The sequence below is a fragment of the Tachyglossus aculeatus genome, chromosome 2 (assembly GCF_015852505.1).
Source record: "Tachyglossus aculeatus isolate mTacAcu1 chromosome 2, mTacAcu1.pri, whole genome shotgun sequence".
In the NCBI taxonomy this organism is placed as follows: Eukaryota; Metazoa; Chordata; class Mammalia; order Monotremata; family Tachyglossidae; genus Tachyglossus; species Tachyglossus aculeatus.
The window spans coordinates 38,739,510-38,754,541 of record NC_052067.1 but is presented as its reverse complement, the minus strand read 5'-3'; the positions used below and the strand labels follow the sequence as shown (position 1 = coordinate 38,754,541).

At 42.7% G+C, this 15,032-nt stretch overlaps 1 protein-coding gene across 1 annotated transcript in view; it reads left to right on the top strand.

Moving 5' to 3' along the window:
- ULK4 (unc-51 like kinase 4) overlaps window positions 1–15,032 on the top strand; it is a 542,391-nt gene that overhangs the window by 135,250 nt on the left and 392,109 nt on the right. The window lies entirely within an intron of this gene.

Genomic DNA, 15,032 nt, shown 5'->3' with positions numbered 1-15,032 from the left:
TGTAGAACATGCAGCCTCTTCCACATGCTCCTGGTGGACAGGGAATGTGATTGCCAGGTCTGTGGTATTGTACTCTCCCAAGTGCTTAGTACAGTGCTTGGCACACAGTAAATGCTCAGTAGATGCCATTGATTGCAGAACAAATAGTTTCTCAAAAGTTCTGAATATAACTCTACTTGTTCTCCATGCCATTTTTTTCCTTATGTTTCCATTTGCCTATCTTCCTTTCCCTTTGGTTTCAGGGTTGATATCTTATTTTGGGTTTACCTAATTCTACTTGTTCTCCATGCCATTTTTTTCCTTATGTTTCCATTTGCATATCTTCCTTTCCCTTTGGTTTCAGGGTTGATATCTTATTTTGGGTTTACCTGGAAGTCTGAATGAGTTTCATGGTTTCATTTGTGTTCCTCACATTTTCAAATGTATTCATTTCATACATTTGTTTAAGGCTCTGACAGGCTAGGGCGCTGACCACTCAGGATCCCCCTTTTGTGACCACAGAACAATAAATTTAATCCCGAATCCAAGAAAATACTCCATTTTAGATATTTTTTTTACCTAAAAAGGTAACGTAACATCTGGCATTACCATCTGCTTTGGCTAACACAGCCAAGAATACATTTTCAAAAAACTATTACGGAGGTTGGAACATGCAGCATGCTGTGAAAATTCCTGTGGCATCAGGTTCCTGCGCAGGGATTTCTGGGGTTTTGAGGTTTTAGATGCAGTGCAGGGTTCGTGAGGGTGGGATTTCCTGGGATTAGTGACATCGTTGACCCTAGAGGGTATTCATTCTTTTGCCTGGTAGCTTGTGTTTGTGCAGGAATTGGACGAGCCTATTTTCAGCGTGACTCACACTCTCCCATCCTTCCCAGTGGTGTTCCCACAGTCCTTTTTCCCGCACTGCCCTTGTGGGAACACCACTGGATGGGGTGGGAGAGTGCAGATAGGGCGGTGTAACCACCAAGGACCTTTATTCACTTCTTTATATCCATTCTCTATCCTGACATCTTTGAGACTGGACCAAGACTCCTCCATAGTATATTGTGGGAGACTCCATTCCTATCCAGTTGCCCCAAGGCTCAGTGTAGCAGTGAAATGGCACTCCCCTTTTCCTGGTAGAAAAGAAATGGCTGACTCACCTCTTCTGGGCTTGTTTTCAATTACTGGACTCGATCCCCCTGGTATGAATTTCTTCATGGGTGAATGTAATTCTCAGTAAGAAGGCTTGGTGACATTGATGTTGTGTGAGGGTGATGCTAATGACAGTAGTGGTGGCTTGTCGTTACTGTATAGATTTAAGTGGCACAGGCTCACTCATGAGGGAAATCAAGCCATTTTCTAGGGGCATCTCCTTTCAGGAAATATCTTTAAGGATAGTAAGTTAAACTAGGGTTTTCAGATTTTAGAATAGAACAGATTTTGCTTGGTTTGTTTTTAGCATGTGGGAACATTGACAGCACAATTTCTCTGAACTGTTTGCAGAGTTAAATAGAAGCTGTGGCTTGGAATATCACAAAAACAAAGTTCTTTCTGCAGATTCAGGCTTATGCTTTTTTATACCAAAACTTGCCCGCCGTGGATGTAGAGGTATTTGAGTATCACAGAAGCTCAGGAACGGATTCTCTTCAAGCCTGAGGAGACTGAGTCAAGTTGGGTCCTTAGGCAATAGATGGATCAAGTACTTCTCCAACCGCTTGCTGTGTGTAAAGTGTTGTACTATACGCTTGGGAGAATACAATACAATAGATTTGGTAGGCATGATCTGTGATCTCAAGGAGCTTATAGTCTATGCCATTGTTCGCCTCCTGAGAAGGACTGAACAAGCAATGGGTATGACTGTGTAGAGCCTCTCAAAACCAGGGCCCAGACTCCAAGATGCAGCCAGAGAGAGCTCCTTTGTGGTATCCAGGAGACTGACCATTTCAGCTGAACTGAGTTCAGTCACATTCCCCTTTGGGCACCAAACATACTCTTTGGAAACAGGCTCTGCTTAACTTCACAAAGCCTGGGGAGATCTAGAAGGAAACATCCAGACTTGGGTGACTTGTCTAGGCTAGGAATAACCCAAGAAAGTTGGAACTTAATCCCTATTTCGTTCTCTAGAATTGGGCTCACTTGGTTAATTCTCCTTGTACTGCCTTTTTGCCAATGCAATCCCAGTATAAGTTTCAGGAGAGCTCTTCAAGCTTCTCTCGAGGAGGAATTGATTGCCTCTGGGTCTTTCTTTGGTCTAATTGTTCATAAGTCAGGAGAATTTGTGGGAGACTAACCTCACCTCGACTTAAGCTGGAGGCAGACAGGAATGGCCAAACCATGCAACCAAAAGCCAGTTCAGTTAAGGGTTGCAGATACTGGGGAGGTTCAACTCAGGCTTCAGAAGAGAACCACATTATTTGCAGAAGCGTTCATTTTCTCACTCTGGTATATGCCTTAAATTTAACTCCTGAAGTGACATTACAGAGGTTCAAGTAATCCACTAGAGTGTGCATACGGCTCTCTTTAATTCTATATCCTATTATATTTTATTCTAGTCCTCGCATTTTAAACACTTAAATCTTAACCGGACCTTCTTAATTGGGGCTTAATTGTGTAGGTGATAACTCACTTATATGTTCTTTGAAAATGCACCCTACTAGTCATTATTGATCCAGTTTTTTGCTGCCCATGGCAGATTTACATACCTACGGTATAAGAAAAGTAGTGACAACTGTGAGAATTATACCTCAGAGTTCCAATGGCTATTTTCCTCTGGGGAAATTTGAAATTGTTTCCTGAATGAGAACTGGCAGTTGAGTTTTGGTGTAATGAAAAACTTCAAAATAATATTAAATGGAAGTACTTCTGTAATATCGATGATGATGTTGATAATGGTATTTGTTAAAGCACTTATTATGCCTCAAACACTGTATTAAGCAATGGGGTAGCAACAAGATATAGTGGAAAAGTACGGGCCTGGGAATCAAAAGGTCATGGCTTCTAATCCTGCTCTGCCACTTTGCTGTATGATCTTGGACAAGTCACTTCACTTCTCTGTGTCTTAGTTACCTCATCTGTAAAAATGGGGATTGAGACTGTGAACCCCATGTGGGACAGGGACTGTGTCCAACCTGAGTAGCTTGTATCTACCCCAGTGCTCAGTGCGGTGCCTGGCATATAGTAAGTGCTTAATAAATACCATAAAAGCAGCAACAAAATTAAAAACAAAGATCAGCGGCAGAGCCAGGATTAGAATCCAGGTGCTTTGACTCCCCAGCCTGGGATATTTCCACTATTTTATTCAACAATTTTATATAGACAGATCACTCCCAACCTCTTATTTGTGTCCCCTCCTGCTTTCAGGACATTTCCACATGGTTGAGCTTTTAGCCCAAGACTGTAAACTCGTTGTGGACAGGGAACGTGTCTACCTCCTCTCTTGTACTGTACTCTCCTAAGCGCTTAATACAGTGCTCTGCATGTAGAAAGTGCTCAATAAATACCATTGATTATGTCAAAAATTGGAACTCCTCATCTTTCCCTTAAACCTACCCTTCCCAACTCTCCTGTTACCATCGACAGCACTTTCATCCTCTCTGTCACTGAAACTGGCAATCTTGGCATCAACTTTGAATCCTATCGGTCTCTTTTCCTCCCCCATTCAGTCTGTTTCTGTAGCCTGTTGGTTCTTCCTCTGCAATATCACCCCTTCCTCTTCACCCTTATGGTCAGCAGCCACCCTGAATGAAGCGGTTGTCATCTTACTGCTATCCATGCCTCCAGGCCCCTCTTGAGTTAATGATATAAAGAGATGTTTGGATCATCTACCTAAAAACTACTTAGAAGGCATCATCACTCCCTTGTCAAAAACTCATTTCTCACCCCCCAAAAACTCCTATCCATTTGCTTTGGGGCTCTTTCCCAACTGCTCTTCTCTTGCACATCATATCCCAGCTCATACTCTTCATTCTCCCTAAGCCAATCTTTTAATTATTCCTTGCTTGGCACTCCCATCTCTAACTCATTGCTCATGCAGTGATGGAGCAATTCCACCCATCCACAGCTCTTCGCGCCTTCAATATTCTCCAAAAAAGCAACCTCCTCCAAGAGGTGTGCCCTGATTGCATCCTCCTGACGACTACCTCTTAGCCCCTTTGGGCCAACACTGCACTTAAAGCACTCACAGCCATCTGTAGTACTTCTGTGTGTATACACAGGTACACACACATACGCACGAATTCTAGTGTGCTTAAAACCACAAACTCATTCACAGATCTATATTTCCATTCACCTTTTCTTCCTTTCTATAGTTATTTTGTGTTTGTCTCCCCAGCTAAATTGCTTGGGAGTCAGAGGTCATGGGTTCTAATCCTGGCTCTGCCGCTTGTCAGCTGTGTGACCTTGGGCAAGTCACTTAACTTCTCTGTGCCTCAGTTCCCTCATCTGTAAAATGGGGATGAAGACTGTGAGCCCTATGTGGAACAGCCTGATTACCTTGTATCTACCCCAGCGCTTAGAACAGTGCTTGGCACATATAAAGCGCTTAACAAATACCACTATTATTATTATTATTATTATTGTTAAACCCTTTGAAGGTAGTGGTTGTACCTTCTAAGTGTATTGTTCTCAGGTGCTTAGGGTAGCATTCTATGCAGTAGACACCCAGTACGTTTTATTGATTAGAGAATCACTGCCTCTCTGGTGATTACTCCTTTAGTTTCCTTTAGCACGCATGTGTATCTAATTCATTAAATTGCCTACTTTTGTTTATCATTGGTGTTTTCATGCTCTTACACTTGTATCTTCTATATTCTTGCAAGTTCTTACTAACTTGTTTCCCCTATAAAATTATAAGCTCTTTGAGAGAAGGGATCTTGCAGGGACCTTATCTTGAGAAGCAGGGTAGCCTAATGGAAAGAGCACAGCCTGGGAGTCGGAGGACCTGGGTTCTATTCCCAGCTCTGCCACTTGTCTGCTGTGTGACTTTGGGCAAGTCAGTTAACTTCTCTCTGCCTCAGTTTCCTCATTTGCAAAACGGGACTTCAATATCTGCTCTTCCTCCTACTTAGGCTGTAAGCCTCAGGTGGGACCTGATGATCTTATATCTTCCCCAATTTGACATATAATAAGCACTTAAATACCACAATTATCATTATTATTTTATTTTAAATCAGGATTCGGAAGTATTGTACTCTGTATGCAGAAGGCACTCCATAAACACTGATGATGATGCTGTCTGTGTTCATTTTTTGAATTAGGGACTGTGTTTTCTATGTGTTCTGCTTACATGAGTGTGAGCAGGTCTTAATGGATGACAATTGAAGTGGTGAATTTTTTTCTATTAGTTATATTTTTGATGGCCCGGTTGGTATTATCCCCTATCAAAGATTCTATGATCCACAGCAAATACCGGGAAGCTACTTTTCAATCCTGTCTCTTTGGTTCAGGAAAAGGACATCCATGTGCATTCTCACCTCTCACTGGTGCCTTTGAAGATTTACCTCTGAAAAATGGCATATTTATTTTATTCTTTATAGGGTAATAGAATCTCCTGTTTTCCTTTCCGAAGGTAGATAAAGATTTTCCTCTAAAATGGGGACTTAAAACTCAAAAGCAATCACTGAATTACAAATGTGTGACACACGATTGTGTCTTTCCTCCAGAAATTTTCTCAGCAATATATGAAAGGGATGGATGCTCCTTGCAAAATAGGATGAACAGATATATAGCTTAGCTTCTTAAAGGAAATTTAATGGGCCCGAACCAGTCCTTTTTAATGCTCATTCCATGTGAATAGACTTTTAGAGTCTTCCGGAAAAGATAAACTTACCTGGAGGATGGGAAATACTCTGGCAAGAAAAGAATCAAAAAGAGGTCGTTCAAACATCTTCTTGATGGCTCACGTGATCTCAGAAGATGATCTCAATATTAAACTTGCATCTGTTTCTCTACGTGTAGGAACCTGTTCATGGTTTTTAAGCCCTGGACAAATACATCTAGTAGAGCTGACCTAATTTTGGAGTAATTGCCAGGTTACAAGATGGGCCAATTAGGCTTTCTTGGGTTGGTGATTTGTGAATTAAATGAAGGAGGGACATCTGGGAATCCAGTTCCGGGACCATGGGGCCTACTGGCATTCAAATCATAGACTAGCCTTAGTTCCCACGGTTAAGTAATTTTTGTTCTTAACAAAATTTAAGTCATTATGCTGATCGCAATCAACTTCAGAAAGCTCAGCGATGCACTCACTGGCGCTGAGAAGGGAACATAGCTTCGCTGTGTATTCTCTTCAATTTTGTGCTTGATGCAGGCACAACCCTGCTTCAAGCACAAAAAGCTTCAGGGTTTGTGCTCCCTTTTCTATGCTCTGTAACATTACAGCCAATCTGGACCACATTTCTTCTGCCGACAGCAGCCTGGCTGGAGACCACTGGGCTGCCAGGGGGCTCGGAGTAGCCTCAAGGGATCCACAGGGTCAGAGAGTCCACATCACAAGGCATTGGGTTGGCTTGGGGGGTGGCCCATGCCTGCTGTATTTAGGCAACTGCTGTGCTGGAGACGCCTAGCCCTGTACTCAATTCCAAATGGGATAGTATGGCATGCCCCTCTTCTGCATGTGTGTAGATGGGTAGGATACACCACCATTGTTTTATAATAATAGCACTGATGATAATGATGGTGATGGTAATGGTATAAGCGCTTATGTGCCAAACACTGAGTTAAGTACTGGGGTCTATACAAGATAGTCATGTTAGAAACAGTTCCTGACTCACATGGATCTCACGGTCCGAGGAAGGAGATCAAGGATTTTGTTCCCATTTTACAGACGAGGAAAGTGAGGTATGCAATCTAAGTGCCTTGACCAAAAGTCATACAGTAGGCAAGTAGCAGATCTGGGACTAGAGCCCAGGTCTTCTGATTCCCAGTCCCATACCTTTCCCAGTCGGCCACAATGCCTGCTTTGCTCTGCTCTCCCCCTCACCCCCAGAGACTTCTTTTTAGTTGGTAGGTCATCTGTACAGTCTACAGCTTTGTTGATTCTTTGAGGAGAAGCATCAGAAATGATGTTATTTGCGAAGCACTAACCTAGGGACTTGGGAACATATATATAAAAGGCTTACTATATCCCTGTCCTTCCATTCATTCATTCAATCGTACTTATTGAGCACTTAGTGTGTGCAGAGCACTATACTAAGCGCTTAGAAAGTACAGTACAGCAATGAGAGACAATCCCTGCCCACAATGGGCTCACAGTCTAGAGGGGGAGACAGACATCAATACAAGGAGAATAGGCATCAATATAAAAAAAATAGAATTATAGACATATACATGTATGCACAAGTGATGTGGGGGGAGGAGCAAGGGGAGCGAGTCATGGTGACGCAGAAGGGAGTGGGAGCTGAGGAAAAATGGGGCTTAGTCTGGGAAGCCCTCCTGGAGGAGGTGTGCTTTCAATAGGGTTTTGAAGGGGGGAAGAGTGTCTGGGGAATTTGAGGAGGGAAGGTGTTCCAGGCCAGAGGTAGGATGTGGGCCAGGGGTCGATGGCAAGACAGGCGAGATTGAGTCATAGTGAGAAGGTTAGCACCAGAGGAGTGGAGTGTGCCGGAGGGGTTGTAGAAGGAGAGAAGGGAGGTGAGTAGGAGAGGGCAAGGTGATGAAAAGCTTTAAAGCCAATAGTGAGGAGTTTTTGTTTGATACGGAGGTTGATAGGCTACCACTGGAGATTTTTGAGGAGGGGGGTGACATGCCCTGAACGTTTCTGTAGAAAGATAATCCGGGCAGCGGAGCGAAGTACGGACTGAAGTGGGGAGAGGCAGGAGGTTGGGAGGTCAGAAAGAAGGCTGATGCAGTAATCTAGGTGAGATAGGATGAGTGATTGTACTAACATGGTTGTGGTTTGGGTGGAGACGAAAGATCAGATCTTGGTGATGTTGTGAAGGTGAGACTGGATTTGATGACGGATTGGATTGTGGGTTGAATGAGAGAGTGAAGTCAAGGATGACACCAAGGTTAAGAGGCTTGTGAGACAGGAAGGGTGATGGTGCTGTCTACAGTGATGGGAAAGTTTGGTAGAGGATTGGGTTTAGGAGGGAAGATAAGGAGTTCTGTTTTGGACATGTTGAGTTTGAGGTGGCGGGAGGACCTCCAAGTAGAGATGTCCTGAAGGCAGATGTCCTTGAAAAGTGTGCAATCTAATGGGGGAGTCTAGTGAACATAAATTGCCAAAGAGACAGTAAAAACAGTGTGAGCCAAGACACCAGTGATAAAAGCAAAAACAATCAATTAAGCAACGTGGCCTAGTGGAAAAAACACATGACTGGGAGTCAGGAGATCTGGGTCCTAATCCCAGCTCTGTCACTTGCCTGCTCTGTTACTTTGAGCAAGTTTGTGCCTCAGTTTCCTCATCTGTAAAAGGGGAATTAAATTCCGCTTCTCTCTCTCCCTCAGTCTGTTAGGACAGGGGCTATGTCTGATGTGATTGTATTTTATCTACTCCAGTGCTTTGTAAAGTTTTTGTCACATAGCATTTATAAAATACCACAATTATTCTGGTTAATAAAGCATATGTAAAAACATATGTGCTATGGTGATTAACTGGGGAGGGGAGGGTAAACCAGGAGTACCTCTTGGTAAAGGTGAGATTTAAGGAGTGCTTCGAAGGAGAGGAGGCAGATAAGATGGGAGGAAGTTGCATACAGAGGGAAAATTGAATGCAGTGTTTCAGACACACAGGAGTTGTGAGCACAGATCTGTGAGAGAGGTGCATCTGAAGAGCCTAGTGACTCTGCAGGAGACTCTGGTGTTTGCTTATACTTCCCAAGCGCTTAGTACAGTGCTCTGCACACAGTAAGCGCTCAATAAATGCTATTGAATGAATGAATGAATATTATTATTATTACTAATAATAAACTCAGTGTGGGCAGGAAGGTGTCCATAATAATAATGGCATTTAAGCACTTACTGTATGCAAAGCACTGTTCTAAGCGCTGATCAACCCTAAGCATTGTGGCTCAGCAGATAGAGCATGGGTTTGGGGAGTCAGAGGTTGTGGGTTCTAATCCCGTCGCCGTCCCTTGTCGGCTGGCTGACTTTGGGCAAGTCACTTCACTTCTCTGGGCCTCAGTTTACCTCATCTGTAATAATAATAATAATAATGGCATTTATCGATCGCTTACTATGCGCCAAGCACTATTCTAAGCACTGGGGAGGTTACAAGGTGATCAGGTTGTCCCATGGGGGGCCCACAGTCTTTATCCCCATTTTGCAGATGAGGGAACTGAGGCCCAGAGAAGTTAAATGACTTGCCCAAAGTCATGCAGCTGACGATTGGCGGAGTCGGGATTCGACCCCATGACCTCTGACTCCAAAGCCCGGGCTCTTTCCACTGAGCCACGCTGCTTCTCTAATGCCTCTTTTGCTGTCTGTCTCCCCTCTTCTAGACTGTGAGTCCACTGTGGGCAGGGAGGGTCTCTGTTGCTGAATTGTCCTTCCCAAGCGCTTAGTACAGTGCTCTGCACACAATAAGCGCTCAATAAATACGATAGAATGAATGAATGATTCATTAGGGCAGACCAGTGACTGGTGATTGCATGTAGCCAACCATAGCAGCATACTGGGAGACAGATTTGACTTTGCCGAGCTGTTCAGTCGGGCGTAGTCTCCGCCATTGCCATTCCTTAAGCTATTGCTCGCAGCGTTATTCATTTTTGTTTTTACAGGCATGCCCCATGATGCATGAGTTGTGGTCCTTGAAAATGGGGGTTCTACCGTGGGGTATGTTTTCCCATCGATTTCGGTGTTATAACTTGGGATCCATTCCAGAATGCTCTGGAAGAGTAATGTGAAAATCCCTTTATATGCAGTATACCCGCATGATAAATTTCATTAATGATCCATTTAATCTTTATTAAAGCAATTTAGAGAGTAACAGCACCGTTGGAAATAATTGAGGAGCTGAACGATTGAGTCTTTCAGATAGCGGTGGAAGCGTGTTCCGCTTCTGGTTGTGCTTGTGGTTTTTCAAGCTTGGCAAGGAATAAGTCCAACTTACATAGTAACTGTGGTATTTGTTAAGCTCTTATTGTGTGCCAAGCACTGCTCTCAGCACTGGGGAAGATACAAGGGAACCAGGTCAGACGCAATCCCTGCCCGCAGAGGGCTCACAGTCTAAATAGGAGGGGGAACGGAGGGCTTTCTCAATAGCCTGCTTTTCATCTTAAAGCACCTTGTAGCAGGCTGACTCTAAACATGCTTGCACACCTTCCAAACCCCTCTCTCCTTCAGAGTAATTGTCTTCAATCATATTTATATGTCTGCTTAAAAATTGACGCAAGAGGTGGAACTCCCTAACTCTCCAACTCCCCAAGCACTTAGTACAGTGCTTAGCACTGTAAGCACTCAATAAATACAATTGGTTGAATCTCTCCCTCTCTCCCCTCCCGGACATAAGATACATCATGGGATGTTCCCCTTCTCCACTCTATGTGCCTTGTCTTAAAGATCTTTCTTGTTGAGGGATGCGTGAAATGGTATTTCCCGTCGCAGTAGCTAAATTGGGCCAAAGAGGCTGGGGAAAAGATTAGCGGTTTTGTTTTTGCTGTATTGGAAATTAGTTGTTGGCATTGCTTCAGAGTTCGGTTTTGGAAGCTTTAAGTAGGAAAAATTCTGAGGTACAATACAATGGAACTAATGACAGCCTATAGAAAAACCTTTGTTACAGTAGCTATTTATTGATAGATATTATTTAGACCATTCTGTAAGCACTCAAGAAATACAATTGATTCTTCATGAAGATAGTGTATCTGTTACTGTAGTATCTGATCAAATTATCCAGATACCTTCCTGCTTTAGTAAATGTGAAGAGAATGATGCCTTTGAGAATTGTTTGAGATAATTCATTTGAGGGCTTTAGAAACATTTTCATTGTGATATCATTTTAGAAATTTTGAGGGACTGTAATTACCCTACTATTTCAGTTTGAGACAAAACTTGGGATTATTCCTATTTAATATTTCATACCAGTTGTTCAAAAATAGTGATTTTTGGCCCCTTATCTGAGTAGTTACATTTGTTATGTTTTAAAGCTCTTTTCTTTGGGAGACTGCCCATACTAAATTCATTTTGGGAAGAATACTAAATTCTAGAAATGATATCAGCTAGGGGAGCCATTCCTCCTTCAGAAATTAATTTGGTTTTAGAAATGGCTGGCCCGTTCTTTTTGGGTTCCCAACTCCTACCTGGATTTTTTTTTACCATAATTATATGATTTCCTATTGAGGGACAGTCGTGAGATATGATACCTTTTTTTTTTGATAATGAAATTACAAGCACTTAGGATATGGAGCCTTAAAAGCATGCTTTCAGTTGCTCTAAAGCCCTCAACAGTGTCTTTTGAGAGGTTATTTTCTATTAAATCTGAAGCCGCTACATGTTTTTCAAAATGGAAAAGTCTATGAAGCTTTCAAACACTTTTAAAGATGCAGCATTTTAGTCAACCCAAAACTGGCTTTGAATAGTCTGTTTACAAGTATACCAGAGAAACCTTTCATCAAGTAGTTCCTCCAATTTATTTGGACGGGGATTTTATGTCAATAGAAAGTCAAGTTTTGCTGTGCCAGCTGCTCCAGGAATCTTTACAATGCTAATGGGACTGATTGTTTCTCTCTGTTCAAATCACTCCTAATTTATTTGGAAACTTTCTGATGGTGTGATCCCCAGGGAATTCATTTATTTATTTATTTTTGGTCTGTGGGTCCAAATAGTCAGTTTCCCATTTTAATTCATTGAAAATTCCATTTTAAAAAGCTTTTGTAATTTCCTTCTTAAAGAAATTTACTGTAGACTTAGTTTAATCAGTCTAGTTAATTATTTGAACCTGTCCCTGGAAAGTGTTGTTACTACTTCACTACAGTAATTCCATTGTAATAATAATAATAATAATAATAATAATGGTATTGTTAAGCGCTTACTATGTGCAAAGCACTGTTCTAAGCACTGGGGTAGATACAAGGTGATCAGGTTGTCCCACGGGACAACCATGTACCATTGTACCATTGTACCATTTTTACTTTTTGTTTCTAAGAGCTTTTCTCCCATAATGATAATAATAGCATTTATTAAGCACTTACTATGTGCAAAGCACTGTTCTAAGCGCTGGGGAGGTTACAAGGTGATCAGGTTGTCCCATGGGGGGCTCACAGTCTTAATCCCCATTTTACAGATGAGGTAACTAAGGCCCAGAGAAGTTAAGTGACTTGCCCAAAGTCACACAGCTGACAATTGGCGGAGCAGGGATTTGAACCCATGACCTCTGACTCCAAAGCCCGTGCTCTTTCCACTGAGCCATGCTGCCTCCCGTGTCTGTTTTACCCTTCCTCTTCAATCTGTCAAGGTGGTTTGTCTCTGATCTACTCATCTCTAGATCCCATTTTGGCATTGGTTAGGTAGCAAGGGTGTTGTAAAAATCAATAAAATTGAACGGAAAATTAGCAAGCACTTAAACCCAAACATCTAACTGAATTTATTGAGCACCTCCTGGCTGTGCTTGCATGAGGCAAAACCCATGCTCTTTTTTAGTTTAAATCTTGAATCTGTATTTTTTTCTGTGGTATTTGTTAAGCACTTGCTATGTGCCAAGCACTGTACTCAGCACTTTGGTAGATACAAGCTAATCAGGTCAGACACGGTTCGCGTCCCTCATGGAGCTCAAAATCTTAACCCCCGTATTACAGTTGAGGTAACTGAGGCACACACAAGTTAAGTGACTTGGCAGGCTGACAGGTGACAGAGCTGGGATTAGAACTGCCATCCTTCCAAATCTTAGGCCCACGCTCTAACCACTTCTAGTGGCCTAGTGGAAAAAGCGTGGGGCTCAAAGTCAGAGTATTTTCCCTCTAATCTTAGCTCTGCCACTTGTCTGTTGTGTAGCCATGGGAAAGTCACTTGATGTTTTCCTGCCTGTCTCCTCATCTCTAAAATGGGAATTCCATGCCTGTTCTCCCTCCTAAAACTGTGAGTCCTATGTAGGGTAGGAATTGTGTTTGAACTAATTATCTTCTGTCTACATCAGTGCTTAATTCAGTGCTCTGCACTTAGTGCTTCACAAATGGTACAGTCATTATTACTGTTATTAGTTTTGGAAAAGAGATTTGATGGACAGTTAATATGGGGAACGTGAACAGGGTAGAAGTAAAGAAAGAGCTAGATCTTGGTAAATCAGAAAATACTGTTGTGGGTACCATATCTACAGTTGGGGCACATTAATTTTTTTTTTCAATTTTGGTTGGGGTAGGACCCGGGGAAATTATCTGAGTTGATTGCAAACTCACAAGGGGCTATAAAAATATTGATGGACCGTTGGTATTCACATGTAAATGTGACCCAGTTGCGGCCCAAGACAGGACGTTCTGAGGAAAATATATCCACAGGGTCACCATGAAGCGAAACGACTCGACACTTGATAATAATAATAGTAATAATAATAATAAATAGTCTTCTAGACTGTGAGCCCACTGTCTTCTAGACTGTGAGCCCACTGTTGGGTAGGGACCGTCTCTATATGTTGCCAACTTGGACTTCCCAAGAGCTTAGTACAGTGCTCTGCACACAGTAAGCGTTCAATAAATACAATTGAATGAATGAATGTAAATGAACTTTCCTCCGTAACAGGGGTGGGAAACCCTTTGAACCTAAGATCCAAACAGAACTACATCTGTAAGCTGAAGCACAACCATACTGTGGGCTAAGAGTAATGCACTTTCAAACTCTCTATTCAGATTGGGCAAGTGAATTGGAGTGCCACCAAGGAGGAACTACTCGTCCCAGGAGGCAAAGGGATTGTCTGCCAACAATTCCCAGCGGCCACTAGGGCTCTCCGGGAGGGATTTTCCTTCCTTTTCAAGAGGAAAACTATGCCCACTCCTTCATTCATTCATTCAATCGTATTTATTGAGCGCTTACTGTGCGTAGAGCACTGTACTAGGCGCTTGGAAAGTACAAGTCAGCAACAGATAGAGACAGTCCCTACCCAACAACGGGCTCACAGTCTAGAAGACTCCAGAAGACACTCCTCTGTTGGAGCTGAGCCTTTATCACTAAAGAGACTACAAAATATCTCTCTCTCTCTCTCTCTCTCTCTCTCTCTCTCTCTCTCTCTCTCTCTCTCTCTAAGACCTTGTCAATATTCCGTATGGTGAAGCAGCGTGTCTTAATGAAAAGAGCACCCGCCTGGGATACAGAGGACCTGGATTGTAATGCTGGCTCAACCCATTGTTTGCTGTGTTAACCTGGGCAAGTCACTTAACTTCTCTGTGCCTCAGTTACCCCCTCTGTAAAATGGGGATTAAATCCCCCTTTTAGACTGTGAGCCCACTGTTGGGTAGGGACTGTCTCTATGTGTTGCCAATTTGTACTTCCCAAGCGCTTAGTACAGTGCTCTGCACATAGTAAGCGCTCAATAAATACGATTGATTGATTGATCATGAGGTCTGAGTCCTATCCCCTCCTATTTAGACTGTGAACCCCATGTAGGACAGGGATTGTGGCCAAAGTGATTAACTTGTTTCTACGCTAGTGCTTAGAACAGTGCTTGGTACATAGTAAGCTCTTAAGAGATCAATCCATCGTATTTATTGAGCGCTTACTGTGTGCAGAGCACTGTACTAAGCGCTTGGGAAGTACAAGTCGGCAACACGTAGAGACAATCCCTACCCAACAGCGGGCTCACAGTCTAGAAGGGGGGCGTGGCTCAGTGGAAAGAGCATGGGCTTTGGAGTCAGGGGTCATGGGTTCGAATCCTGCCTCTGCCAATTGTCAGCTGTGTGACTTTGGGCAAGTCACTTCTCTGTGCCTCAGTTCCCTCATCTGTAAAATGGGGATTAAGACTGTGAGCCCCCCTTGGGACAACCTGATCTCCTTGTAACCTCCCCAGCGCTTAGAACAGTTCTTTGCACAAAGTAAGCACTTAATAAATGCCATCATTATAATTATTTTCACAATTATTATCATTATTATTACTCTCTCTCTGCTTAAACAGTATTTAAGGTAAACAGTCC